The following is a 27,025-nucleotide window of genomic DNA, read 5'->3' on the forward strand; positions in this document are numbered from 1 at the left end:
GCGCGGCTCTCCCCGGGCGGGCGGGTGGGCAGGAGCGGCGGGCGCGGGGAGCGGGGGGAGCGCCCCGCCGCTTTGTCTCTGCACTTCTGGAGCCAGGCGCGCGGCTCCTCCCGCTGCCGGCCGCTCGGGCTCGCGGTGGCGGCGGCGGCGGCGGCGGCTCCTCCTTCACCCCTCTCCTTTCCTCCCCACTCTCTCGTAGGCAGCGGCGGCGGTGGCAGCGCTGGGGAACAGCGGATTCCGCCCGGAGCCACACCGAGGGGAGCTCGCGGTCGCGACTTGCCGCCCTAAGCACTCTTCCAAGTCCGGCCCGCCTGGCGAGGACTTCTGTCTCCTGGCCCAACCTTGTCAAGCAAGCTGGGATCTACGAGTGGAAAGGTGACCAAGCCCAAAGAGGAGAAAGATGCTTCTAAGGGTAAGCCCGCCCGCCGAGTCCGCCTGCTTCCCTTCCCTTGGTTTCCCTCGCCCGCTCGCGTGCGCGCCGCCCTCCGGCGGCTCCCGGCCTCCCTCCCGGAGCCTAATCTGCCCGTGACCTCTGCGACCCCGGGCGAGAAAGGGGCGGGGGGGGGGGGCCGGGCCGCTGGGGTGGGGGTGGGGGGCTCTGAATTTGCACCACTTTCCCTCCCTTCTTCGTGGGATTGTCGCCCCGCGAGTGCCACCAGCCTCTTCATTCTCCCCTCCGGACGCACCGGGGTGGCGCTGCGGGCAGACGGAGGTGCTGCAGCCCGGAGCGCCGGGAACAGCGCTGCCTGCCGCCGGCCGGCCGCCTCTCGGCGCGAGTGCCTGTGTGTTGCGTGTGCGCGAGTGTGCATCTGTGTGCTGCGCGGGTGCCACACGGTGACATACTCAGGAAGGAATCTGCCCCACTCTTAGAACCCGTGCTCCGATCCACCTTTCCGCCCCCCCCCTCCCCGCCCCCAATGCAAACAAAGAGCCTGGCCGAGACACGCACCCCCTTCCCCCCACGCTCCTTTCCCCCTCACGCCCCCTGCTCCCCAACTCTCCCCGTCCCCTCCCCAGAAGGCAGGAGCTTGCCACCTTCCCTTCGCCGCGTGCAAAAGTGAGCAATCCCGGTGCCCCGGCGCCGCCCGCGCTGCGCCTCGGCAGCGCCGCCTCGCCGAGCCCCGGGAGAACAAAGGCTCTGGTCCCTCGGCCACTAGTGCCCGGCGGGAGCGGGCCTCCGCGGGAGGGGAGAGCCCCGTCCCTCCACTCGGGGGGGTGTTCAACCACCTGGCCCGCTGCGCCCGGCCGCCGGTCCCCCCCCACGAGAGCGCTTTTCGGCCTGGGGCCTCCCACCGGCGGGCTGGGGAGGCGCAGCGGAACAGGGCGCAGGCCGGGGAGAACTCAGGAGCAGGAAGGGGCGTCCCCCCGAACCCCCACCCGTCCTAGCCGTGGCCTTGCTAAGGGCCCGGCTTAGCTCCCGATTGTAAACCCGAGACAACATCCTGGGAGCCCCGGGTGCGGAGAGGGGCACAGAGAGAGAGAAAGAGGGGGTGTGGTAGAGCCGTGGGGAACGGCAGGTGCCGGAGGTGCAAGTGTCCGGAAGGGCCCCGGAGCGGACGCCGGAGTGGGCTGGACCGGCCCGAGGGCCCCAGGCTCGCCGAGCTGCAGCGACCCACGCCGGGTGCACGCGGCTGCAGAAGTTGGGGCTGCCGCGGGGGGAGCCCCAGCCTTCGTTCACGGGCCCCCATTCCTCCTGGAGCCCTGGGGCCTCTTCCCTCCCACTCCTTCCCTTCTTCCTTTTTCTCCTCTTCTCCTTCTCGCCTCTCCCCATCTCTCCGGAGCTTTCTTTCCCGGGAGATTCTAGGGCAGCGTCAGCCCTCCCCCGCGGAAAGTTGTCAAAGTCTTCAGCTCAGGGCCTTTATCCCTTGTTTCTAAATGGAGCCGCTTCTCCCAACTAGGCGAAGCGTCGACGAGAGGCTCTAGAAGTTTGAGGTGGGGGGAGGTTTAGATCCGTGGTGCTAAGGGTCAGTGTTGCCGTCCGCGGTGCTAAGGGTCAGAGCCTGCCTCAAGGCTCGAGGTCACCCCCTTCGGACCTACTGATGCCCGCTGGCTGTTTGAAGCGCACAGATTAATTGAACCGGTCACCCGGAAAGTAGAACTGCTACACTTCTCCAGAGCTTTCCTCATTGTTGTGCGTTTTAAACTGGTATTCGTGTGATAAGAGAAAGTGACTTCAGGGTCGTTAGACTGTTTTGTTTGCCCTCGAGGGGCCCGGAAAGGTAAATGCAATTGAAGTTGGTAGCACCAAATTGAGGTAGGCAAGGGATTCCTCTTCTGCATCTGGGAGTATTTCAAGTTTGTTTCTGGAACTTTGGTCCTTGATTTCCATCAGGTAATTACCTAAGGCTTATTTCAGGCTACCTTTGGGGGGATCCTGAAACCAAATTCATTCACAGAAAATGAGATGCTGCTCTAGGAATATAATTTGTAATTGTCCAGAAGGGGAGTAACAAGTCTGGAAACATTATTGGCCCAAGTTTCTGTAACCCAATAATGAAAGTTTTTACTAGCCATATGTCATAACATTTTCTTATGTTGATTCACTTAAAAGGGAATACCTCTCTGTAGGAATTGTGTAATTAGCATTTGGAATTACGGTTGTAATTAGAATAAATTAGTGTAATTTTACAAGATAACTTTTAAGAAGGGAGTTTACTTCCCCAAGGAGATGGGGCTCTTATGACTGTGAACAGAGTTTCTAGACTTTTTAAAACATAGGTAGTAGATAATTAGTAAGTTATTTTGTGCTCCTTAACGAAATGTAACTTTCAGAGCATCTCAGTTGCTCTTTGTCTTTTTAAATGATGTTTTTCAACTCATTGAGGTTAACACCAGTGATGGACAATGATCTTTTCTGTAACCTTTTTCAGTAACATAGGCAGACAAGATAGGCTTGACTCTTTGGGAGGTAGGAGGGGAATCTTGATTGCGTTTGAAAGTATTAAAATGGCCTCTTGTGCAGCAAATCATCTTTTGTGTATTTATTTAGGCTTTGCACAAACTTTTAAATTGGCAGATGAATATATAGTCTGGGGCACTCAGCTCCTGAACAAGAGGACCTAGTTCTGTTTCAGGGAAGAAGAAAGTGTAACATTTGTTTGTTCAAGCAGATACTCGCTTAGCTTTGATTCGCTCTTCTCTACCTTGTCACATAAGGTCTTTTCAGCAGTTCTCTGTTGGAAAAGTACTCAGTGAAGGCTGTGTCTGGTTTATGGCAACTGTGTTCCTGTGGCTTTTGGAAGATGTGTGGCCTTTTACAGATAAACGCAGACCGTTTGTGGATTGAGTGAAAGTGCTAGCTAGTTGTGGATTTCAAAACTGTCATTTGGTTTGGGCCATCCCTGGTGGTCCAGTGGTTAAGACTTCGCCCTCCACTGTAGGGGGCATGAGAGTGGAAGCTTGAGTTCGATCCCCAGTCTGGGAGCTAAGATCCCGCGTGCTGCAAGAGGTGGCCAAAACCACTGAAACTGTCATTTGGTTTGTAGTTGGAGTTTGGGTTTAGTTGGCTTTGTCTGTGTTTTGCCAGCAATCCCTTCCCTTGTGCTTAGCCAGAGAGCCATCACTTCCAGACAGGTTTCAAGGCCATGTGGGCTGTGGGTTGTGGGTTCTCTGAGATGGCCAGCTCTCACATCAGGCTGGGTTCCTGCTGGCTGCTGGGCAGTGCGAGACAATTCCACGCATAGTTTGAGAGGCCAGCCACTTGGACAGCTGTTGCTCTAACAGATTATGGTGCCCATGTACATTCACGGGCACAGCTCATTTTCAGCTCACTTCCTGGCCTTTTCCAGTAGCCCCACCAACCCTACCTAAGAAAGGCCATTGCGGTCAGGCAGCCAGCATCTCAAGTCTTGAACCCGGAAGGCCATTCCTAAAGCTCATCTTGGTCTTGGTGGATTACTGCAATTGCTTCCGTCAAGTGTCTTTCTTGGGCTTGGGCCAGGCCAACCAGCTGTTGAGAGGTATTTCACCCACAAGAAATCATGACGCTGGTGACCTCTTATTAAAAACTAGCAATCATAACCTCCCTATTACTCATGAAGGGACTTCTTTTTTTCACCTGGTGAATCCGTCACTGTGGACCAGTGTGGTTTGAGGGTCATCAGCTCCAGGCTGTCTCCTGTTCCCAAGATGGTGATGACAGCTTCAGTGAGGGGGTGTGGCCAGGGAGATCTCTGATCAGAATTGTTAATCTGTTCCTGGGCATGGGTGCAAGAGATGAGTGAACAATACCCCCAGACCCTCTTCATTCTTATTTCCAGTGCTGTGCCTCTTCTTGACCCACAGGCTAGAGCAGGAGGGGGATATGGGTTGGGGGTGCTGTATCTTCTCTCTTAGTTCTGCTTCCTCTATATCTCTTTCCAGTACAGTTTAAGTCCTTTCAGAGGGTTCAGATGCATCCTGGGGCTGGTGATGTGAGGGAGGTTAGAGTGGGAAAGGATGTTGCCTGAGGCATGAGAAGCAGAAAGTGAGCTCTAGGGTGGAGGTCCACGCCTAGTGCTGGGCCGTGTAGAGTGGCCCTGAGCACTGGACCAGAGCTGGGGAGAGAACTGGAATCAGGGTCTGGGTGGTAAGCTGGAGGGCTGATCTGTGTGTGAGACAGTCACTAGGGAGACAAAACTGTTAACATTCCAGGTCTTTTTGCAGCTGTGCTGTTTTATGTTCAAATCAACTACTCATTCTGGGAATTACAATCAACACAGAACAACCGGAATGTGTTGCAGCTCCTCAAATATATCCAATAAAAGGGCTTTCTAGTGTCTGCTTCATTATGGCTTGTATTTTTGGAGTTGAGAAATTTGAAAGGAATAGAAGATAACTGCCAAGATTAAACAATTCAGGGAGGGGGAAAAAACCTCCCATGAATTCAAGTGTGACGAGTGAAGGGGATCCTCCATGTTTATTACCTTGCTAAGCTTAACATGATCTTTGGAAGGTGAAGATTAGGCACATAAGTATACTCTTAGCGATTAGTAGAGGAGACAAACGTCTGCAGAAATCACTGGGTCTAGTCACTGGTTTACGTTTCCCTATCCAGAAGCATCCAGAAAACACGTTTGCAATAGATTTGTTGCGCAGGCTGAGGAGTGGACTTCAGGCTCGTCATCCTATGTAGCATGGTTTAGTCTAGTCGGTCCTCACCAGCTCAACAGGTAGCTTATCTATTTGTGATAGACCAGTTCTACAAACTTATTTGAATCAGAATTCTGACATTATTAAGCATGGTACTTCACATGGCACTTTGTCTCTGTTGAATGCCATATCCTGATGAAACATTTCTTAGGGGTGTGGATTTCTGGGTAAATGGCACTAATTTCCTAAAGAAAGTGAAATAGTATACAGTAATCATTCTGACCCCCACTCCAGTCTGCATTTCTAATTTCTAATTGGATGGCCATTTGTTTTTCCTGAAAGTCCTGTTTTCCAGGATATTAATCCTAAAGATGAGGCTTTTATATTAGAAAAGAGAGATGTTCTTGATTCTTGGGGCACGACAGAAATGTGAAGGGCTGTTTTATTAGGGATCTGAGTTTGTAATAAACATTAAGCCTTGATTACAATTACTGTAGGTTGAGATTACTGTCAGGCAGTTCTCAGGCCCTACTCATGCTTCTGCCCTTGTAAATTACTTTTTGCATTGATTTTCAAATGGAAGTAGTATTAGTGTCACTGGCTAATGACCGTCCCCATAGGCAGTGGGCAGAGGGTAGTAGGTGTCCATGCTGAGTCTTTAAAACCCTGGCAGCACCTTTGGCTTCTGTGGGTGTAAGGTTTAGGTGGATGGTCCAGGGGGTGCATCAGGGCTGGACTGAGCTTTGCTTGACCTGCCTGCTCTCAGCCTTCTGCAGAGACTTAAGATTTGTTCTGGACAATCACTATCGCCCAGAGGAATTCTCAGGTATATATGTCTGTCCTTTCTGGACCCTGTCAGTAGGATCTGAGAAGAAAGAAAAAACATCTTCTGGTGAAAGGCAGGCCTGGTCAGAGGCCAAAGTATAAAAGAGTTATTTTTAAAAAATGGTATGAACCCAATTTCCTTTGGTGTAATTAAAGATTATATACAATAACATGTACAGATCTTAAGTGTACATCTCAATGAATTTTGACAAATGTTTACACCCACATAATAGAATATTTTCATCACCCCAGAAAGTTTTCTTGTGTTCCTTTCTAATCATTCCCCCTTAGAAGGCAACTACTATTTTGATTTCTGTCATCATATTTTAGTTTTCCCTTTATTGATCTCACAGAATGCCACTTGTGGTTCCTAAGACCTAGAAACCTCTCCAGGCAACTGGCTTTCTGTCCCGGTTGACACCCCTTCTCCTTGTCTTGTCCTCTGGTTTCTTGGAAGACCCGCCCACCCTCGGGCACTCAACAGGGTCTTGTACTTACCTGGCCCATAAGGAGTATTTGTTGAATGATCTAGGCAAGGTAGGGAATTCATTTAAGCCTGGGTGTCTATTCATCATTTAATAATAATTATAATGATCATAGTTATTATCATTACCATTATAGTAGCTTCTGAATTATGGACCACTTACTATTTACTAGGCATTCATGATTTATATATATATATCTCATTTAATCCTCATGTCAGTCAAATGAAGTGGCAAATAGTATTTATGGACTTTAGAGATGAGAAAATTGAAGTTTAGGGAGATTATGTAGCTTGTGTGAGCTCACACAGCTAGTGGGACCCAAATTACTGGCACAGTACCTGGCACTGAACAAAGGATTGCCAGAGGCAGTACCTCTTAACACCGAGGAATTAATGTCAATGGGTGAGTTTTTGACATCTACACAGGATGGAGAAGTTATTTTGGTTGGGTCTTAAAATACAATGTAACAGCAGCAGAACCCTGTGGGGTCTGCCCCTGACAGACCCCTCCCCCATAGCCTCTGTGGTAGTTCCTCTCTGAAGTACCTAGATGATAGTATCTCATGCACATTTCCTGAGTTTTTCAGATGCTAAAACCCACCACCAAATGGAAGAAGTTAACTACTTGATGATCTGGTGCGAGTACCCCCCAGACCTTTGGCGCCTAAGGACTGATAAAGTTAATCGCCCTGTTACCTCACCACTAAGAGAATTGTGCTGGAGCTGATCACCTCCCCCACCCCGCCCTCACCTGGGCTTTAAGGATGCTTAGCGGAAACCCTTTGGGGAGTTTGGGATTCTCTGCTCCAGACTCCAACGTTGGGCATACGAACTTGGCATTCAATAACAATAGCTCTTTTGAGCACTGACCATATGCCAGGGATTGACATGAAATCCTTCAAGCTATCCAGGACTGATACACGTAACACTGCCTTTCTAGGCAACACAGTTGATTCTTTTCTAATCCAGGTTTGCCCAGGGACAAAATTACTTGCCAATTACCAACACAGACATGACTAGGAAGAGTTTGCCTATACTGGCACGATTGCTACAGGGCGGTGATGTGCACCCAAAGAGATTTCTGAACAGATTTCTTGAGTGACTTATCCAGCCCAGGCACTGTACTGAGAGAAACCCAGTCCTACCGTAATCCTTAGGGGTGCCCTTGTGCCTTTTTCCTTTCTCCTTGGCTTTGGACATTCTGACTTGTACTTTCTGAGTGCAGCTCCCCTCAGTTGGCCATGACCCTTATCTTTCAAGATCTAAGCATCTGTCAGTTTGAAAATAATGGTATTTTTTCCCCCAGAACTGTGTCTGAGAGCTTATCTCACCTGTGTTCTAAAGACTATGCTTACCCATAATTCAGGACTGGGTAAAAGTCCTAATTATTTATTTATTTTTCCCATCAGAATCATCTGTCTCATTTCCCTTCTCTGTCTCTCTCAACCTCACCCCCTCCTCCCTCCCTCCCTCTGCCTCCCCGCCCCTTTTCCGCACACCCCCACTCCTTTTCTTGTGAACAGACGTTAGTGGTTTTCATTAACTGTCTGGATTTTCTCCTGTAATAGCTATATTAACTTCAGTTAAAGAAATCCTAACCCCCCTCAAAGGGTTGCTCCATGGAAGAAGCTTTTCACTACTTATTATGTAACTCATTTTAAATGGAAAAATAAAGTGCGAGCTTTATTTCTTATACTGTTTATGTTGCCCTTAGTTAGATAATATTTCCAAAAATATATCTTGTTAACAGAGACACACGCCTTGAACGAGCATATTAATTATAGTTCTCCAAGTTAGGACTCATGTAATGTATCTCTTGTGCTGCAGAACCTATGTTTTAACAGCCGTAATTAACAGTGATGAGTCTATTGCAAGGTTATAGGTAAGTTTAATAACAAACTTGACACCCAGTTTAAAAAAAAAAAATCCCTCCAAATTACGGAGGTAGTGTTTCTTCTGCTCTTGCGCTGGGGGTTAGTAAACAGATCGAGTTCTTAAAATATTTATGCTGCTGTTAAAAGTAGAAGTAAACAACCTAAAGAAGGCAGGCTGAGCGCAGTTCTTGAATATGCCTATGGATATTTTCAGAATCTTCTTTCAACCACGACTTTGAAAGTATTGTGAATTGACCTGCTTCTTTTGCCTTTGATTCTCCGTGCGTGAGCTCGCCTCTCCCCTTGGGGGGGTTTATTGAACGTTAAGACTTAACAAGAGCTCTCGGATTTGCGCGTGGTTTTCGGAGCCAGGGGAACAATGTGAATCGTTCTCCTGGAAACCGGGCCGGCGCTCCTCGCGGCTCTCGCTCCCGGGAGCGTTGGTTTTCCTACTGGCTGGGACCCGACTTAGAGGCGAGCGCCGAACGGCCCGCTGAACCGGCGACCCTTGGTCGCCGCGGATCCGGCCGGCGGGTGTATTACCAACCTGTGTGCTCATGAGCCTCGTGATGCGGCGGCTGCCGAAAAAAGAAACACGGAAAAGTTGTGTCACCGAAGGTGAAACTTGGCGAAGGAAAAGTGCTGGGCGCCCGGCATGACAAAGCTGCTCTGCGGCCGACAGCGGCGGCGGGCAGCGCCCACCTGCCCCGGGCGCTCGCGTGGGGACACCACCCCGGGAGCGCCGCCGGGGCCGGCGGGGCGGGCGGCTGAGCTCCGGGCGAAGGGGGCGGGCGGCCCGGGGCCTGGAGGTCTAAACCGCGGGCTCCTTGCAGCTCCCGGGAGGCGGCGGGCGGGGCCGGAGGAAGAGGGTCCCGCCCCCACCCCCGCCCCCAACCTTCGAGGGGTTCCTTGATCTGCCTGTACCTGACCTACCCGCTGTGCCGCTCAAAGGCAGATACCCGTCCAAGCCTGGAAGTCCGGACATGGCCCAACGCAAGGGCTTTGCTTCCTCTGTCTTCTGGTCAATGCTAATTCGGTTTCAGCTGTTCAGAAAAACCTAGGCTGCGTCTTGAACAGAATGCTCTGGACCATGTCGAATTTGTCCGCTTTTCTATGGTTTATGTTTCCATTGCGTCGGTTCTTTTCAGATTACAGAATAATGCGTGCGATTCGGAAAATCATAAAAAGCATAGAGAAGAAAATATCCCCCCGAAGGTTGCACTCCTAGGTTCTTTTTGAGATTTTTCCTTCCAGTCTTTTATTTCTCTGATTTCATCTTTAAGTATACGTGTGGGATCACACAGTAAATACTATCACATGCTTTTTTTTTTTTAAGCCTCAACACCCTGTTAGAATGTTTTCCGATGTCATAATCTTCCATACTATCATTTTTGGTGTGTGCACTGGTTGTGGATTTGGGGGTGACAAAGGAGAGATGGTGATTTTGTCCCTGTGGTTGTGAAGTTTTTCTCTACTGCTTTAAGATCTTTCTCACTGGGCTCCTCCACAAACGTCATTCGTGTTTTATAAATGTATATACAAATATGTGCACCTTTAAAGATACATATATACATGTATGGGGCTTCCCTGGTGGCTCAGATGGTAAAGAATCTGCCTGCAATGCAGGAGACCCAGGTTCAATCCCTGGGGTCTGGAAGATCCCCTGGAGAAGGGAATGGCAACCCATTCCAGTATTCTTGCCTGGAGAATCCCATGGACAGAGGAAGCCTGGCGGGCTACAGTGTCCATAAGGTCACAAAGAGACGGTCACTATTGAAGTAATCTAGCATACACGCATATGCATGTATAAATCTATAAATATAAAATTAAATGCATGTAGACAAATATGTATATGTCTAAATAAACACACACACAATTATGCTTAGAGTAAATCCTGAAATAATATATATCAAAAGGAATCGAGGTTATTGGCTTATAGAAGATGTGTATGTATATTTATTTGTGTCTTCTATTTTCTCTACAATGGATGAATATAATGATCATAATGAAAATGGACATAAACAGTATATTACTTATGGATTGTCTTCAAACTGATTTTTCTGCTCCAGCTCTTATCATTCCCTTTTTTATCCTTACTGTTTCTTGACCTGGAATGCTTTATTATTTCAACATTTTGTGATCCTTTATGTCCAAGCTTAACCCACACCATCCAGGAAGCGTCTCTCCCACCCTTGTTACAAAAGAACTGCACTGGGCTTCTCAGTTACCCATTTGGCAGTGTCCATGGATAAATCTCATGATTAACTTTTCATCTGCTTAGGTGTTTTATCTCCCCAGCTAGATTTTAACCTCCTCAAGGGCCTTTGTCACAAAAGAGATACTGAATAAATGTGTTACTTAACCATCAAGCTCAGCATCCTTCCTGCTGCTGCTGCTGCTAAGTCGCTTCAGTTGTGTCCGACTCTGTGCGACCCCATAGATGGCAGCCCACCAGGCTCCCCCGTCCCTGGGATTCTCCAGGCAAGAACACTGGAGTGGGTTGCCATTTCCTTCTCCAATGCATGAAAGTGAAAAGTGAAAGTGAAGTCGCTCAGTCATGTCCGACTCCTAGCAACCCCATGGACTGCAGCCCACCAGGCCTCTCCATCCATGGGATTCTCCAGGCAAGAGTACTGGAGTGGGTTGCCATTGCCTTCTCTGAGCATCCCTCCTAGATTTCTTTAAATGCTCTTGTACCTTTGAAACTCCAAACAATATTTGAAGCCCTTAGAATGACAGCAACAATCCATCTGGATTTAATACTGCTGATTTAATTAGGGGTATAACTTCCATTTTCCAGTGGGCCACCTTCTATGTAAAAGTGGCTGCATGGGTTAAAAGTGTGTAAAACCATGGGTTATAGAGACTTGTGTTCACATGTAAGTTCCTCTGCTTAGTTGCTATGTGACCTTTGGCAAAGAAGCTTTCTAAGCCTCTCTACAATGGATATAGTTATATTTATCTCATATGCTTATTTTAAAGATAGAATGAGATAATGTATGAAAAACATACATGGAATTTGGTCAGTGGTGATACTGATATTATTAAAATAGTAGTGAGCTTCATATTGATTATTCAAGTTAGAGGGTTTTTGTTAAAGAGCTTGTTGCCCATAGGAACAAATCTGCAGAGTCACACATCTGTCTGACAGTCATACTCTGATTTAATGGATTTTAGTTATATAGTTACTGGGCTCCTGAACCATGGGTTCCTGGACCCTCCCTGATACCAAAATCTGTGGATGATCAAGTCTCTTACATAATAGCTTATTTGAATATAACCTATGCATATCCCCCATATTTTAGTTTATTTCTGCTGCTGCTGCTGCTAAGTCGCTTCAGTTGTGTCCGACCCTGCATGACCCCATAGATGGCAGCCCACCAGGCTCCCCCTGTCCTTGGGATTCTTCAGGCAAGAATACTGGGGTGGGTTGCCATTTCCTTCTCCATTAGCTCATCTCTAGATTACTTCTAATACCTAATGCAAATGTAAATGCCCTGTAAATAGTTGTAAATACAATGTGAATGCTATGTAAATAGTTGCTGGCATATGGCAAATTCAAGTTTTGCTTTTTGAAACTTTCTGGAATTAAAAAAAATGTTTTTTTGGATCCACAGTTTGTTGAATCCATAGATGCAGAATCTGTGTATGCAGAGTGCCTACTCTGCTAATTCATGTATTAATTAATTCAATACCTTAGTCAATAGATATTTGTTGAAACTCCTATGATAGCAGTGAGCAGAACAGATAGTTACCCCTGCCTTCATGGAGGGCTTCCCAGGTGGCACAGTGGTAAAGAATCTGCCTGCAATTCAGGAGACGCAGGTTCGATTCCTGGGTCAGGAAGATCCCTTGGAGAAGGAAATGGCAACCCACTCCAGTCTTCTTGCCTGGGAAATCCCATGGACAGAGGAGCCTGGCAGGCTACAGTCCATGGGGTCACAAAGCATTGGACAAGACAGCACGGAATCACGCCTTCATGGAGATGATGTTTTACAAAGTTTATTTAAAGGAACTGGATTTTCCATGCACAAAACACTGTCCAGTGTTGGTGGTATGTCATATGACCTGGTGCCCATCATAGCCATCTGGGCCCTGGCCAATCCATACTACCAAGGAGGAAGCTTGGATGGAGTTGGACATAGGTCATTCATTCATCTTTTGTCCAGGGACCACTAGAGCTGAGGTTCTTGAAACTGCTTGAATGTCAGCATCACCTCCCACTGCATACATCCCCACCATGAGAATTTGACTTAGTTGATCTAAGAATGGGGCTTGTGAACCCATATGGTTTATAAAACTTAAGTGATTCTAATGCACAGCCAATTAAGGGGTTACTGAACCTGAGCAAAGTTTCTCAAGTTTGCTGGAAGTTAACAGTCACCTGTAGGGTTTGTTCCCCCCTGGCCTGCTAAACCACAACTTTAGGAAGAGGGTTTGGTAATGTGAATTGTAAATAAGCATCTAGGTGATTCCTGTCATTGGGCAAGTTGGCGGGGCATTGTCCTAGAGACATCAAAGGACCCCTGGAAATAGTGTGTAAATGTGCATTTTTCAGGTGGTAGCATCCATAGCTTTCAGCAGATTCTCAGAGGGGTCAGTATCTCCAAAAACAGCCCTGAGCTCTGTCCTCAGCTCTGTCTCCTCCGTGAACTGCATGCCTTGGTCCTTGGTTTTCTCTGCCCTAGTCACTCTCCATAGTCAAACGTTCTGTTTGGAAGCCTCCTTTCTCCATTCTTGCTCCTCTTTTCTCTTTTTGTCAGGCTGGCCTCCAGTCTTTCTCCTGCTCCTCTAGAATTCCAAAGACTGGGCCCTTTCAGAGAGGGCAAGGCCTGGAGGGAGCTTTGGGGGCATGAGAATGGTGGCGGTCACTGCTGCAATACTCTGACCCTCCTAATGGCTGCGCCTCAGTGGGTCTTAATATGGGGGGATAAGGGCCTGAAGCGGGACTTCTAAGATAACCCTTTGCCAGTCTGGAGCAGGTGGGCAAAGGAATTTTGGCTTCTTGGTACCATTTTCCTGCCTGTATCAGGCAGAAGGTGGAGTAGGGTAGGAGGGTGAGGGTTAGGCTAGAGCTAGATGCACCTCACTTCTCCTCCCCAAGGCCCCAAGCAGTGTCGCTGTCACTGGTTCATGACCAATCAAGTGCATTGACCTATTACTGCTACTTACTTTGAGTTATAAATGGTTTTTATTCCCCCTGTGGAACTGGGGGTTCAGGCTGTATAGAATGACCCGATTTGTATCACAAGAGCCATTGGGACTTTGACAGATTTCACCATTTTAAAAAACACAGCTTTTTGCCTCCACCCCACTGGACATAAAAGCAACCTTTGAATTTATGGAACAAAGAACATGTCTTTAAAGGGCAGCGGGCACAGAAAGGGAGGAAAGGGAAGTAAGACAGTTCATCCTCTTTTCTGAGGCCATTGTCTCCAGACAAGTGACAACACTGAATACCTTGAAATATCTTGTATTGATTTTTAGTACGGAGGCATCTTCCTAGGATCAGGAAAATCCAGGTAAAAGATAATAAACTTGTTCTCCTGTCTTTGCGCCAGAAGTTGACTTGCTTCGTTTCCATGGCTGGAGGAGATGAGAGCACTTGCTCTACTGAGAGTGAAATTGTGACCAGGGCAGCATATTGATAGAGATGAAGCTCAGTTTCTGAAAGCCTGATATATACAGATGGGACTCAAGTGGTGAATGGGCAGGTCATTGCAATATTGAAGTAATTATTGTTTTATGAAAAGGTTTTCTTTCCATAGCATCATCTCTGGTGTATCTGAATGTTTCTTTAGGGATCAAGTATTACTTGATTAAAAATAAATAATAAGCCAAGGCTAGAGGTCTTTTGTTGAAGAATTTGAGTTTCCTGCAATTCTAAGTTATTGCTCACAGTGGCTGTTTCAGCTTCCCAGGTTCTTTTTGAAAATGTTGATTGATTTTTACTTTTTTACTGTGGGAAAATAGACAGTGGGTTTTTTTTGTAAGTGTACAGTTCTGTGTGGCATCATGTGCACTCAAATTGCTCTGTGACCATCACCACCGTACTTCCAAGGTTTTTAATAAGAGATTATAATGGTTGGTGCATGTGTGCATGCTAAGTCGCTTCAGTCGTGTCCAACTCTGTGCGACCCTATGGACTCGTAGCCCGCCAGGCTCCTCTGTCCATGGGATTCTCCAGGCAAGAATACTGGAGTGGGTTGTTGTTTCCTTCTCCAGGGGATCTTCCCAGCCCAGGGATCGAACTCGCATCCTTTATGTCTCCTGCATTGGCAAGCAGGTTCTTTACCACTAGCGCCACCTGGGAAGCCCCTATAATGGTTGGAAGGGATCATAATAGCCATTTGGTCCAACCTTCCCATTACAAAGAGGAGGGAATCGGGCCCACGGAGAGGCAGTGATCTGCCTAAAGCCATAAAGCAAGCTATGGACAGGGGCCTAGCCCAGTGCATTTGTGTGTGACCACACTGAAGGTAAAGGTGGTCTCAGACTCTACTGAATCAAGAATCGGCATAAATATTTAGGATGTTTCCCTGATTTTTTTTAAGTCAAGTAAGCAATCAATCACTATGATTTAGAGCCATAAATCAAAAGGCCATCTAGTCCCAATTGCTAATTTAAAATAGTGGCTGTATTTGCTATTTCTAAATCCACATTCAACTATTTAATACAAAAAGGTGCTAACATTCTAATTTCCAAAATTCAGACAAATTCTCCCCCAGCCTTCCTTCCACTGACTCCATGACATTCCATGGTTGAAACCAGGTCCTTTGTGGGTGGCTGTTATTAATAAGCTTTCTTTGGGATGTTTACAGTAACTGCTGTGACCTAAATAAGATTGCTTGTATTGTTTTCCCCCGACAAAGCCAAGAACAGTTTTTAAAACTGTGTTCATCTCTCATACCATTGTACTTACCTGTGACTAACAGAACTAAAGGATTACGTTTTTTTTTTCCTGTTTATTACATTAGATGAGGGAACTTAGATGGAGTGGATGGGTCAAGTGGAATAGAGTGTTTCTACACAAGTTAAACTGTCTGGGCCTTTGTATACCATAACCACTTTTTCTTGGAGTGGAGTTTCAAGACAGTGTACCCTGTAGCATTATAGCATGATCTTTGTAAAACTTTTATTTCAAATTGTGGTACAATACACATAATAGAAAAAAAAATCTTAGCCATTTTTAAGTGTACAGTTCAGTAGTGTTAAGTATATTCACATTGTTGTGCAAATAATCTCTAAAATGTTTTTATCCTGCAAAACTGAAACTATACCAGTTAAACAAAAACTCCCCATCCTTACTCCCCCCAGCCCCTGGAAACCACCCTTCTGCTTTCTGTTTATATGAGTTTGACTATTTTGGATAGTATGTGTCTTTTTGTGACTGGTTTATTGCACTTAAGATAATGTCCTCAAGGAGCATCCGTGTTGTGGGGTGTGTCGGAATGTCCTCTTAAAAGGCTGAATAATACTCCATTGTGCATTTTATTAGGATTCTCCAGAAAAACAGATCCAATAGGATATCTATACATTAGATAGAGATGGAGGACATTTATTATAGAAATAGGTTCATGTGGTTATGGTGGCCAAGAAGTCCCACAATCTACCATCTGTAAGATGGAGAACCAGGAAAGCCAATGGTATAATTCAGTCTGAGTACAAAGGTTTGAGAACCAAGGGAGCTGATGATGTAACTCCTTATCCAAGATGGAAGGTGGCGTGGCGGTGGTCTAAGTCCTGAACTTTGAAGGTCTGAGAACCAGGAGCTCGGATGTCCAATGACAGGAGGGGGAGGACCTCCCAGCTCCAGAAGAGAGAGAATTTGCCTTTTCCCCACCCTTTTGTCATATTGGGGGCACTCAAGGGATCCGATGATGCCTGCCCACATTAGTGAGGGGAATCTTATGAACTCAGTCTGACTCAAATGCTAATCTTAATCAGAGGCACCCTCATAGACACACCCCCAAAATAATGCTTTACCAGCTAACTGGGCGTCTCATAATCCAGCCAAGTTAACACATAAAATCAACCATCACATATGTATGAACTGCATCTTCTTTTTCCATGTTGTCTGCTGAAGGACATTTGGGTTGCTTCTACCTTTTGGCTAATGCTGCTGTGAATATGGCTGTTCATCTTTTGTTCTTGTTGTTTACCTGATGGGAGAAGTCATTTTTTTTTTTTTTTTGTGATGGGGAGGGGTTCTCCACCACATGGCCTGGGTGACCTTAGTTTCCCCAACCGAGGATTACTTGAAAGCACAGAGTCCTAACCACTGCACTGCCAGGGAATTCCCAGGAAAAGTTGTTTTGACATACTTGATTTGTTTCTTCAATCTTAGTCCCAGGTCATCAAAGTAACATGGTGAATAAAGTGAAGAAAGAGCCCAAACCATCAGGGGTCCTGAGGATGGAGGTATTAATCCAAATGGCTTGCAAGTTTGAGAACCATGAGAAGAGAGATTGGGGCTTTTTTTGGTCCTCTTCTGTCTATTTATTGTTTATGGTGTGTTTTTTTGTGCAGTGATGTTTTGGTAGAAATAATGGGGTTCCTCTGGGATGACCTCCATGACCCTTCATCCCTGCATTGGGAGTGGACTGTGCCTTCCGGTGACCTTTTGCAGTTTATCTCCATTTCCTTTTTGCTTTGTTGTATGTCTCTCCCCCTATACCATAAACTTCTTGAGCTCAGAGACCCTGTCATTCATCTCTGGATGCCCAGTACCTAGGACAGAGCCTGGCCCACAGAGAAAATACAGTGAATGCTTATTTGAATAGAAATTTGACTCTTTCTGTCATTTGGAAAAAATTTAACTTCCTAGTTAGTCTTGGAACAATTTGACATTTTTATTTGTTTTCCTCTGCTGCTTTGATGTGTGAGACATGTCTTCTGTTCAGGAACCCAAGTCAGGTTTAACTATGTGGAAATTAAGTTTTTTTCTTTTCCTCTCGATCCTTTGTGGGGAGTGTGAGAGACAGTTGCTAGATACTTGGCATGCAGTAGAGGAAATATCCAGGCATGGACTTAGGTGTTGACCACCACGCCACCCCTCTGGGGCTCTCCCCTGGCTTTTAAGGGCCCTCATGTCTCAGATGGTAAAGAATCTGTCTGCAATGCAGGAGACCTGGGTTCGATCCCTGGGTCGCAGGAAGATCTCCTGGAGAAGGGAATGGCTACCCACTCCAGTATTCTTGCCTGGAGAATTCCATGGACAGAGGAGCCTGGCAGGCTACAGTCCATGGGGTCGCAAAGAGTCAGACACAACTGAGCGACTAACACATCATCGGCAGCCGCTTTGAACTTCTTCACTGTGCATCCTCTCTCCTCCCAGCCCCTCCAAAAATGTTTTTTTTTTTTTAAACTTGTTGATTTTTTTATTTTGAAAACTTCAGACATATATAAAAATAGACAACATTTTAAGGAACTCCACGTACCTGTTACATAGCATTAGCAATTATTAACTCATGTATAGGTCTTGCATGTGGCTTTGGATTGGGCAGCCAGTGTCATGCGTGCTGTGTTTATATCCAGGGCACAGATTTCCCACTCTATATATTGGCTCTTAAGCCTTGTTTTCCACATCTCCTGCCATCTTCAAAACTCTCCCAAGCATCTTTATATGTTTCCTGAAATAGAAGTGTCCCCAAGTGGACTCGGGTTTCTAGTAAAGGCCCTGAAAGTGAAAGTGCAAGTCACTCAGTCAAGTCCGACTCTTTCTCCCTAGGCCAGAATACCAGAGTGGGTAGCCATTCCCTTCTCCAGGGGATCTTCTCAACCCAGGGATCAAACCCAGGTCTCCCACATTGCAGGCAGATTCTTTACCAGCTGAGCCACCAGGGAAGCCCAAGAATACTGGAGTGGGTAGCCTATCCCTTCTCCAGGGGATCTTCCCGACCCAGGAATCAAACTGGGGTCTCCTGCATTGCAGGTGGATTCTTTACCAGCTGAGCTACCAGGGAAGCCCTAGCTTTGTTTAATATATTCTGTTGTGAAGGCCCTACATTTGTTTAATATATTCTGTTGCCCATTGATGAGCAGAGAGCGTGCAGATACACTTACTGTCAGGTGATAGACAATGCTTTAGAAACACATGCCTGAGAATCTGGCCACCATTCATTCAGGGAGCACCAGCCATATGGTAGACTCAGTGCCAGGCACTGGGGAGACACTGAGAAGGCAGAGAGTCACTGTTGTTGCTCCCTTGGAGCTGGACATGAGTTTGAGTAAACTCTGGGAGTTGATGGACAGGGAGGCCTGGCATGCTGCATTTCATGGGGTTGCAAAGAGTTGGACATGACTGAGCAACTGAACTGAGCTAAACTGAACTGATGGTAATTTTATTTTTAATTTTTGAGGAGTCTCCATATTGTCTTCCATAGTGGCTGTACTAATTTACATTCCTACCAACAGTGCACAAGGGTTCCCTTTTCTCCACATCTTCTCCAACATTTGTTATTTCTTGTCATTTTTATAGTAGCCATTCTGTGAGATGTGAGGTGATATTGCATTCTGATTTAATTTATTCTGTGCTGCTAAGATCAGAGGCCTTGGAGTTCTATGAATCATTGTCTCTGTGATTAGAGATTCATATACGTGTTTGCACTTATTTAAAAAATTGATAACAGGAGTGAGAACCTCCAAGCTATCCAGAATATGGATTGTTTAGCAGTCAGATACTACCAGTCCAGAAAGCAGCTTAATTGACTTTATTCACACAAGGTACAAACTAATATGGCTAGTATTAATAGGTCATGATTTTTTATTAAGTCAAAAAAGACCTTTGGTATTTGACAAATAACATTCTTGAGAGTTTGGGGTATGGCCAGGAAGGAGGCAACTCATTTCCGACTCCAACTTACATCCATGGTGTGACTCTCAACTTCGACTTCAGCAGTTGCAGAAAAGTAAATATACTTTCACAAATCTTACCCAGAAGTTGCCACATAGAAATTTCAGGAGAGTTCCATGCATTTCACTTATCCGTTCATTGAATGCGTGTTGGGTGCCATCTCTGTGTCAGGCTTGATTCTAGGTGCTGGTGATACAAAGGTGAACAAGCTACAGATGATCTCTTGCCCTCATAGGGCTCCCAGTCTAGTGGGGAAGATACACAAGGCCAGAGTCAATCGAGATAAACACAGCATGAGCAGTGTTGTGATAGGAAAAGCCCAGGGAGCAGTGCGAGCCCAGAGCAGGGCAGCTAACTCAGCTTGGAAAGGGCAGGGACGGCTTTCTGAGGAAAGAGACCTTTAACTGGCATCAGAAAAGTGTGTGATGAGTTGGCTGGGCAGAGAAGAGGGGAAAGAGAATTTCAAGCAGCAAGAACAGCACATCTGAAGACAAAAAAAGGGAGGGGATGGAGGGAAGGGAGAAGGGGAAGGAAAAAAAGAGGGATTGCAAATATAAGTGTGAATAATTGAATAACATTCATTATGACTAGAGAGGCATGGGGTGCACCTGAAAATGTAGGTGGGGGCCAGTGCAGGAGGCATTGAGGGCTTTATCAGGATGAGGAGTTTGAATGTCATTTTTCAATGCATTGGGAAACCTTAGGAGGGTTGCATGGTGGAGAGCCTTCTGACCTGATACGTATTTTGAAAAGCTCTGACTGCCTGGGAAAGCAGTGGGAAGCTGATGGAGTGGTCCAAGCTTAGACTCAGTGAGGTAGGAATGAAGGTAGATGATGTCTAAAGATCTGAGGGCACTCTTCAAGGTGGGGAGGAGATTGGGTTTAATGTTAACAGTAATGAGTGGTCTATTTACATCTCATTTAATTAAGGGGGCAAGAGGAGTCCAGAATGATAACCCTCATATTTTTGGAAGCCACTTCCGTCTCTAGCACTTAGGAAGTATGTGATAGGACAGCATCACTTCTCTCTGGATCTCCTTCTCTTTATCTCTTTAAGTTTCCCCAATGTGACTGCAGAACCATTTTCAATGGTGATTGATAATGACCTTAATATCATATCATTTACTTCTAAGGTATATAGCAGACCCTCATCAACGTTGGGTAAATAAATGAACTGACATTGGTCAGCCACCCCTCATTTCTTATGCAGGCTCAGTTTCTGCTTAGGTGCATGTTAGCATGTTTGATCTCTCTTATCTACAGCGTACTGATGTAAATATTATTTTTAAATGAGGACTAGACCTGTCAAAAGTGGAACTCAAACCTTAGAGGGTGTGTGTCATAATATTCCCCATATTGTACTGCGGCCTGAGAAGTGCTTTGCTGGTATCATTTATTACCTGCTTTACTGTTAGCTTTTTTTCTTTTTGCCTCACTGCATGGCATGCCAAACTTCCCCGACCAGGGATTGAACTTGCACTCCCTGCAGTGGAAGCGTGGAGTCTTAACCACTGGACCACCAGGGAATTCCTTGCTTTGCTATTGTCTTGCCTTTCTTTATTTAATGAAAGAGAAAATCACTTCAGAACTTCATATCAACATTCATGTCTGTAATATGTAGAGGATAATGCTAAATCCTGACTTAAGATTTAAGGGTGCTACAATTAACAAGATAATAGCTTTTGAGCATCTAGTGTTTATAATAGACCATTCCCCTAAGAACTTAAGGGTGGTTGTTATTGCGGGTGGGCTAAGGCAGAGAAGCCTCTGAAGAGCTGTTTCAGAGAATCTGTGTCCTGGCTGTGGTATATATACTTACTGCAGTGATGGTGTGGGCTGGACTGGGCTGGTGGGCTACAGCTGTGCTGGGAATCCCCCTGCTCATTCCAGGGGAGAGACTCTGCTCTGCAGTCTCATACAACATGGTCTTGTTTCAGAAGTGCCAGACGTAAAACCAAAGCTGCAACTGGTAAGAAGCTCATCCCAGGTCAAGGGAAATATATGGGCATTGGTAATACTATTGACAAAGGCTAAATTTTAAGGTCAATAGTGTGAAGTCACTCTGCTGTGGAATCAGGGGATTGGTGACTTCTGAAGAGAAGAAAGAAAGGCTGGTATCAGATAGTGGATTGAAAGAAATACTTTCTTAGGCACAAGTGTCCAAGTATATAAAGTGAGATGAACTTCTAGTGAAACAAAATTTTTTAAAGTTCATGCATTTTGTGATTTTTGCCATAATGAATAAATACAATCTTTTACTGTTTTCTTATTGTTTTTAGAAAATAGCTATTGGGACTTTCCCTGGTGGTCCAGTGGTTAAGACTCTGAGCTTCCAGTGGAGGATGTGGGTTTGATCCCTGATCTGGGAATTAAGATCCCACATGCTGCATAGTTCAGTCAAAAAATAAAATACATATTAAAAATAAATACAATCTATCCATTAAAAAAGGATTTTTTTAAAGAAAGAAAGTAGGTATTGCCAGCCTCTGGAGGAGGGCATGGCAACCCACTCCAGTATCCTCGCCTGGAGAATCCCATGGACAGAAGAGCCTGGCAGGCTACAGTCCATGGGGTCACACAGAGTTGGACATGACTGAGCAACTAAACGCGCGCGCGCGCACACACACACACACACACACACACACAGGTATTGCCAGAGAGGTTGAATAAGTGTCACAATGTGCTCAGCATACCTTGGCCCTGTGGCTGGTCCAGGCTTGGCCCCTGTGAGATATGAATTCTGTATCACTGACTCTCATTTAATGAGTTTTCCTCCAGTACCAAACAAAGTTAGAGCACAGGTACTGCCCAGGGCCAGTTTCACCTGTGTGTGAACCAGAGCTAAATGGTTTACATTGAGGCTCTAATGGTGAGAGTTGTCCCAATAAAGTGTTCTGGAACATGCATCTTGAGTGCTTCCTTTGAAGAAGATGGTCCTGCTAAGTCAGAAATGCTTAGTTGAAGAAATAAAGAAGTGTGTTCTTTCTGAAGTAAGGATTCATGTTGGTATGGAAAAATTTTGTTTAACTTGGAAAGCAAGGATTTTCTGTATAACATTCATACACCAAATACATATTGAGTATGTGCTGTGTGCCAGGCAGTGTTCAGGCAGAGGTGATGGAGCACCAACTAGAACTGAGATCCCCGCCCTCCTGGGCTTACATAGCTGTGTGCATGTGCATGTATGTGTATGTGTATGTTGGGGGCACATACAACACACAGAATGTTGGCAGTCGGAGTTTTTTTTTTTTTTTTTTTTACTGAGGTCCTTTCTGCATTCCTGGATACATTCTGGGAGGCAGAATTTCAAATGTCGTCTACAGTTAATTTGAGTCTTTAAAGTACACAAAGAGCTTTTTAAACTGCAGTCTCTAAAATGTGTGTATGTGCATACATATAATAGCCACATGGATTAAATCGGTTTGTACTGGTTTCTACATCTGCTTTGGTGTTGAAAACCACTTGCTGATTTGCAGATGTAAGCATGCCGAGTTTTCGTTTCTGCAGAAGAAAGCCTGGACCATTCTGATATCTTGGAAGAAGAGCATCTCCCAGGTCTGGAGATCAGCTGTACCCTTTGACTTCTGAAGTTCGGAGGGCGTGGCAGCCCTAAGACCAGCTGCTCCTGAGGACCTGAAAGGGGCGGGGAGAGCATGCTGTGTTGGGCCACTTGCCTGGAGTAGTGAATGGAACAGAGGTTCTTGGTCAGTATTCAACTGTGGGTTAATGTTGGGACTAGTCAGTGCAGATTCTTTCTTCCTTTCTCCACGGTGCGGTGCTTAACCCTTGCCGCTGGCAAGTAGATTAGGAGGGAGGACCCAGTAGGTCTAGCGAGGGGAGCTGATCCTACCGTGGGGAGACCACCAACCCAAAGTGAGAAGTGGTTGCTCCAGCCTCTCTTGAACAAGATCTGGGCGTATGATACTTGTTGAGTGTGACCCACCTGCTGATGTGTGTGACGAGACAGAGCAGGGAATGGGTGTACGGGTTTGAGCTGCAGATCAACCAAGTGTTCATTAGTTATACAAAGATTCGCATGGGATGGGGGTAGGGAGGAGGGAAGGCGGTGTGTTTGTGGAAAGAAGACAGGAAATGAGTACCATTGGGTGAGCCTCTTTGTCTCCCTGGGTCTTAGTTTCCTGAGCCTGTACAATGAGAACAATAATATGATGCACCTACCGAACTTTGTTGGAGAATAAAATGAGATGTGCATGCACACAGGCGAACGAGATGTGGCATGGGAATGCAGGTGTAGCACTGTAGCTGTTAAGTGTACCTTTAGAACTGGTTTTTCCCTACAAGGCCTTTATTGGTGGAAGATTGTTCAGCCATACAAATGACACGTGGCCTTTTGTCGGGAAATGCCCCCCAAATTAGCGTTATTCACATTTGAAGTCATCTGTTGGCTTCCTAAATGTTCATCTCCCAGATAATTTCATTTTAACACCTTCTCCACTGCACCCCAAGGGAACCAGTGGACAATTTACTGTTGACAAATAAAAGATAATGTACTGTGAAAGCAACAGGTCCAGATCAGCAGGAGAACTGTCATTCAGTGATGGAAAGATTATAGAACGTTTAATACTATATGTACTAGAACAATATGCAATTTTGAAGAAGAAACCTTATGACATTTCAATTTATTTTACAGAAAAGATTGACGGTCTTGTTGAAGTCCAGAATTTGGATGTTTTTCACTGAGGACAATTTAGCATATTTAGCATTTGCCTTCCAGTGTGGCCTTTCAGGCCTGACCCTTTGATATTTAGGCGAAGGGCCCCCCTAAGACTGCTCACCAGAGTTGCTTTTGCCATGTGGACCTTTAACATCTCATAATAAAGAGATAATAGGTTACAGTGGTGAAGCATGCAGAGCTTGTGCCTTAGTTTTCTCATCTATAAAATGGGAATAAAAATAATACCTACTTCATTGGGTTGTTCTGTGGATTAAATCATTGAATTTATATAACAGTAAGAATAGTGACACACATATAGTGAGCACTGTATAAATGTTTGCTACTATTGTTATTGTCACTGATGATAAACTCTCATCACTGAGATTAGATTGGCTTAGAGGGTTTCTGTCTAAAGGAAAAGTCTGAATAAAGTCTGGATTGTGTTAGAGAGGGAAGAGGAGATGATAATGAAATTCTGTTCAGTAAGTAACCAACAACATCTGCCACAAATGTTCTTCCCCACCTCACCCACTGGGCAAAGCCCTTCAGGTCCCTTCAAGGCCCACTTCAAACATCCACCCTCCCTACCTTCTCCCTAGACCAAGCAGATAATTTCCACTGCAATCGCAGCACTTTATCCAACGGATGATGTCATTTATCACACTGTGTTCTATTATCTGTTAATGGTCTGTCTCCCTCATAGGCCATGGGCTCTGGGAGAGAGGGAACTGGTATAATCAGAGCATAGTGCCCTGGCGCACAGCAGATGATCAGTTTGAGCTTGTGGATTGGCAGACGGGAGCTGGGCAGGCCATTTCTCTTTCAGGGCTGCCCTTCTTTATGGTCACTTCCTTCAAGATTAGACAAGAGCAAGTGCCAAGTGCCCGCCTTCTGCTGTGGGGCCAGAGCCCCGTGTCTCTGCAGCAGACGGCTGGACCTAAAGAAGGTCATTGGCGTGACCAAGGTGGGCGGCGGGGGCATTACTGGGGCAGAAGGGCAGAGAAGAGGCGGCTGGAATGACAGTCCATCTCTGCCTTCCTGGGGTGGGGTTAGGAGTGCTGTCTCTGAGCCCCCAGCTGGACTGAGTTCATCGAGGGCAGGGCTGGTCTCTCTACGGCCTTCTCAGGAGCCCCCAGACAGACTAGCTGCTGCTCCCCCCATGTGTTCATAAGGGCTTTTATTGCATAATAGGGCTTCCCTTGTGGCTCAGCTGGTAAAAATCTGCCTGCAATGTGGGAGGCCTGGGTTTGATCCCTGGGTTGGGAAGATCCCCTGGAGAAGAGAAAGGCTACCCACTCCAGTATTCTGGCCTGGAGAATTCCATGGACTGTATAGTCCATGGGGTCACAAAGAGTCGGACAGGACTGAGCAGCTTTCACTATTGCATAATAAATAACTAATAATAGTGCATCAGCCATGGTGTGTTTGCCTGTCTGTTCCTCCCTGGACCATGAGCCACAAGACGGCAGGGACTCTGTCTGTTGGTTCCGAGGAGCAGCCTGGGGTCAGTGGTTGGGCAAGTCAAAAACAGAATCGCTTTATCTTTCTGCTGCTTCTTGAGCAGTCTGCCTGAATACAGTGGAAAAACGTATCCCATTATTTACCAGCCATCTTTGCTGTTTTAACTTGCAGAAAATTGTGGAACCATTCTCTCTCTCGTTGGGCACCTGGTCCATAGGAGGGCTTCAGTGAACGCTTGGTGAATTGAATGGTACTTGAAAGCAGCACGGCCAAAGAGTTCTATTTTCTGGGTGACCCTGGGGGCAGGAATACACAGCAGCAGTCTTTTACATAGTAGTCTCTCAGGGAGGGGTCAATGTGCCAGGCTGTGCAGTTTAGAAGGGGTCGGGGCGGTGACCACACGGGGTCACACAGTCATCAGCTAAATCAGGTGGCCTCCTTGTGCACCATCTTCGAGTGCATCTGACTTGTGTGTCCAGCCCTTTGTAAGGCTGATGCACATATGGTGGACATATCTTGTTTGAGATCCTCTACTTGAGAAACTAAGGAAGCATATGGTATCTGCTAGAATGAAATTCCTCATCTGAGAGAAACAGAACTAAGAAACAAATTTAAACCCTAGTAGTTCAGAAAACTAAATTTCTGGATAGTAGAATTTTCACAGTGATCACCCAGACTTGGAGCAATTTGTGCATGGAATGCCCTTAGGGAACGTGAGTTCTAGAAGATCGTCTTTTAGCTAAGTGCCCAGCACTGGTGCCAGTCTTTGTAAGGAATTTCCTCTGTTGATAAGACCTGGTCTTTGTCCCCAAAGAGGTTGCATTCTCATTGACCTTGGGAGGTTATGTCTGAAATGAAAACAGTGAGCAGCTTGGAAGGCTAGAAACCATAAAGCCCAGCTGTGCATTTTGTACCCTGAGGTGGGGGTGGTAAATCGGGGAGGCCTCTGTGAAGGGGAGAGACTGGGAGGAGAGCAGTCAGGGGAGCAGAAAGTGCAGTCCAAGTAGGGGCAAGGAGGAGACAGGGATGGAAGTAAAAATGATTGTGAGTTGCTGATGGGTCCAGCCTGAACAGAGCTTCATTCATTCCTCGGGTATAATTCACTTGATCTGCTGCTTTGAGCTCGACTCTGCTGCATGCAAGAGAACAGAGACATGTGGGATGTTGTCGCTGCTCTTGGTACCTATGGGGACGCCCAGGGAGTGTGTTCCTTTACTCATCAGCCACTCATGCTTTCATCAGGCATCTCATAACGGTCTCACTTGCATCTCACTCCAGTGCTGGATGCTGGGCATACAAAAATAAATCCAACCAAATAAGTCCAGGACCCTTCTGTCTTCTAGCTGGACACATATTAAAGCATACAATCAGCCATTTACCATTTGCCAAGTGTTTTTTCACAGAAGAGGTAGGTTGCATACCTCAGAGCAATCCTGTGAGGTTGTTCCCATTTCCCATTATCCTGTCTCCTGGATTAGAAAACTAAGGTGCAGGGGCATTAATCGATTTGCTTGTGTTCACACTACTAGGAAGCAGCTGAGCTAGAACATGAACCCACTTCTGTATGCTTTTCTTTATGTCCTAAAATCGCAGGACTGCCTGACTCGGAACTATATGAACAGAAATAAAGTTTGAAATCTGATGCTCTGTGGAAAGAGGTGCATCTTTTCCTAAAGAAATGAAAGAATGACTTCTCTGAATGGGAAAATTACTGCCTACTTAGATAAAGTTATGAAAAGTTTGAAGACATGTGATGGGAGGGGACCACGTCTGGGTGCATC

General features: G+C 46.1%; 1 protein-coding gene across 1 annotated transcript in view; it reads left to right on the forward strand.

Annotated features, from left to right (window-relative positions):
• Positions 1-27,025, forward strand: part of FGF13 (fibroblast growth factor 13) — a 520,657-nt gene that overhangs the window by 573 nt on the left and 493,059 nt on the right. Inside the window, exon 2 of the mRNA XM_070463291.1 lies at positions 200-412. The gene's annotated coding sequence lies outside the window, so the exon portion shown is untranslated. The remainder of the gene's footprint in view (positions 1-199; positions 413-27,025) is intronic.

Source organism: Odocoileus virginianus, unplaced genomic scaffold (assembly GCF_023699985.2).
Source record: "Odocoileus virginianus isolate 20LAN1187 ecotype Illinois unplaced genomic scaffold, Ovbor_1.2 Unplaced_Contig_1, whole genome shotgun sequence".
In the NCBI taxonomy this organism is placed as follows: Eukaryota; Metazoa; Chordata; class Mammalia; order Artiodactyla; family Cervidae; genus Odocoileus; species Odocoileus virginianus.